This window comes from Neophocaena asiaeorientalis, unplaced genomic scaffold (genome assembly GCF_003031525.2).
Source record: "Neophocaena asiaeorientalis asiaeorientalis breed wild unplaced genomic scaffold, Neophocaena_asiaeorientalis_V1.1 scaffold346, whole genome shotgun sequence".
Taxonomy (NCBI): Eukaryota; Metazoa; Chordata; class Mammalia; order Artiodactyla; family Phocoenidae; genus Neophocaena; species Neophocaena asiaeorientalis.
Genome location: NW_020175400.1, coordinates 443,184 through 446,396, shown reverse-complemented (window position 1 = coordinate 446,396; position 3,213 = coordinate 443,184). Strand labels below are relative to the sequence as shown.

Below are 3,213 nucleotides of genomic sequence, written 5' to 3'. Positions count from 1 at the left end.
CTGTATAAAATGAATCCTACGTATTATTTTTGATACTATTGTAAATGGAATTGTTTCTTGAATTTCATTCTAAGATTGTTCATTGTTAACGTATAGAAATACAACTGATTTTTGTGTATTGATCTTGTATCCTGCAACTTTGCTGAACTTGTTTATTAGCTCTATTTAGTTTTTTGTGGATATTCTTTAGTATTTTCTAAATATAAGATCACATTACCTTTAAATGGGACAGTTTTACTTTTTCTTTTCCAATCTAGATGCTTTTTATTTATTTTTCTTTCCTAACTGCCCTGGCCTGAACCTCCAGTACTATGTTAAATAGAGTTGGCAAGATCATACATCCTTGTCCTGTTCCTGATCTTAGAGAGATTTTAGTCTTTCATCGTTAAGTATGATGTTAGCTGTGGGTTTGGTTTTCTGTGTATGTGTGTGGGGGGGTAAATTATACATAATGTAACACTTACCACTTTAACCTTTTTTTTTGCGGTACGCGGGCCTCTCACTGCTGTGGCCTCTCCCGTGCGGAGCACAGGCTCCAGATGCGCAGGCTCAGCGGCCATGGCTCACGGGCCCAGCCGCTCCGCGGCACGTGGGATCTTCCTGGATCGGGGCACGAACCCGTGTCCCCTGCATCGGCAGGCGGACTCCCAACCACTGTGCCACCAGGGAAGCCCCCACTTTAACCATTTTTAAGTGTATAGTTCTGTGTCATTTAGTATATTTACACTGCTGTTCAACAATTATCACCATTCATCTCCAGAACTTTATCACTCCAAACTGAAACAACTAGTAATATCTGTCACAGTCCCCACTTCATCTTATGAGGCTATTGTAACAATATATAAAGCAGACAAAGACCGTACCAAAAAACCAACCAACCAAACAAACAAACAAAACCTTATGGGTCAATCTTTCCTATGAACACAGATGTGAAAAGCTATCTTCTAAAACATTAGCAAACTGAATCAAGAAATGTATTAAAAATTATGACCAAGTTGGGTTTATTCTCAAAATTCAGGCATGGGTTAATATTAGGAAATCTATCAGTATAAATCATTGCATTACTAGATTAAAGAATAAAAGCCATATATTAAATCTTGTTAATTATGTAAAAACAATGAACAAAGTTTAACATCTGCTTACGATAAAAACCTTTAGCAAATTGGGAATGGAAGAGAACTTACTTAATAAAGGTTATCATGGCAAATATATTTAATGGTAAAATGTTAGAGCTGCTGTTATAGGTTGAATCGTGTCCCACAAAAATTCATATGATGAAGTCCTAACCAGTATTTCAGAATGTGACCTTATTTAAAGAGGGTCATTGCAGATGTAATTAGTTAAATTAATAATAGGCCATCAGTGCTCGCTTCGGCAGCACATATACTAAAATTGGAACAATACAGAGAAGATTAGCATGGCCCCCGCGCAAGGATGACACGCAAATTCGTGAAGCATTCCAAATTTTAAAAGTAATAATAATAAATAGGTCATCAGGGTGAGTCCTAATCCAATATAACTGGTGTCCTTATAAAAAGAGGAAATTTGGACACAGGAGCAGATACAGACACAGAAAGAATGCTCTCTGAACATGAAGGCAGAGACTAAGGTGATGTGTCTACAATGCTAGGAACACCAAGATTGCCGGTAAACCACCAGAAGCTAGGAAAGAGGCATGGGACAGATTTCCCCTCACAGTCTCAGAAGGAACCAACCCTGCTGATACCTTGATCTCAGACTTCCAGCCTCCAAAACCGTGCGGCAATAAATTTCTATTGTTTAAGCCACCCAGTTTGTGGTACTTTGTTATAGCAGCCTTCAGAAATTAATACAGCTGGCTTTCAAAATTAGAACAAGACAAAGATGTCTGCTATTACTGTTTCTATTCAACATTGTACTGAAGGTATTATCTAGTAGAGGGGAGGAAAAAATTCTCTACCCTTTTAGGGTCCCTGGCTGGGCCTAAGAATTAAACGGACATAGGACAGATTAAAAGGAGAAAAGTGTGCACATTTTATTAAATCTTTACATGTACATGGGAGCCTTCACAAGAGAATGAAAACCCAAAGAAGTGACCAGAGCAGGAAGCTTTTATACCTTTTAGACAAAGAAACAATAAATTTGTGAAAAATTGATAAGACAAAGGGGTTTGAGCTCAGGATAGTAAATGGTGAAGTCTGATATAATAGTAAATACATAAATTGATCTCTGCCCCTGGTTCCTGGCAGAGAACTCCTAAAACCCTTGTAATTTCCTATGTGATAAGAGCACTAGGAGCATCTTTTGTTCTAATATTTGGTCTTTGGCTCCAGTTCCTAAATGTCTTGGGATTTCTTGGGTGCTGGCAGTGTCTTTTGTTCTGAGGTGACTCTGGGTGGGCTCCTGGATGGAGGCTGGTTACCAGAAAGATCAAGCCATGATTAGAAGCTTGAAATTTTCAGCCTCACTTCCCATTCTCCAGAGTGGGGAGAGAGGCTGGAAATGGAGTTAGTGATACATCATACCTACATGATGAAGCCTCCCTAAAAATCCTCAAAGTATACAGTTCAGAGAGCTTATAGGTTGGTGAATACATGGAGGTGCTGAGAGAGTGGCATGCCCAGAGATGGCATGGAAGCTCTGAACCCCTTCCCATATACCTTGCCCTATGCATCTTTTTCATCTGGATGTTCATCTGTATCTTTTATCATATCCTTTTATAACAAATGGTGTTGAAACAAATAGACTGACAGATATTTCTCAGGCAAAGATGGGTTTATTTAGTATCCTCAGAGAACTTCAATTCAAGGTCTGCAATCCTGGGAGAGCCACATGAACGTTCTCAAAAGGCAAGGGAAGGAGGATGCTTTTATTGGGAGGGAGAAAAAGGAAGTTGGGAAGGCTATAGTAAACAGAGTCCATGGCTTTTCACTGGCTGAGCCCTTGCCAGGAAAGAAGAGCCAGCTTTCTTCCTGTTGGGCTCAGCTACCATTACAGGGCATGAGAGCTCCCCCTTCTGTTTATTAATTTTTTACAGTAGTAAGTAAACTGTTTCCCTGAGTTTTATGAGCCATTCTAAAAACTAAATGAACCCAAGGTGGAGACAGGGGAGATCGTGGGAGGCTCCAATTTATAGCCAAGTCAGACAGAAGTTGTAGGTAACCTGGGGACCTAGTACTTGAGGTTGGCATCTAACATGGGGGCAGTCTTGCGGGACTAAGCCCTTAACCTGTG

The 3,213-nt window shown here is 39.9% G+C and overlaps 1 non-coding gene across 1 annotated transcript; it reads left to right on the top strand.

Moving 5' to 3' along the window:
* The first annotated feature begins 1,362 nt into the window (after positions 1–1,362).
* Positions 1,363–1,469, top strand: LOC112414226 (U6 spliceosomal RNA). The gene has a single exon (XR_003006108.1). It is a non-coding gene; the product is annotated as a U6 spliceosomal RNA (small nuclear RNA).
* The last annotated feature ends 1,744 nt before the right edge of the window (positions 1,470–3,213 follow it).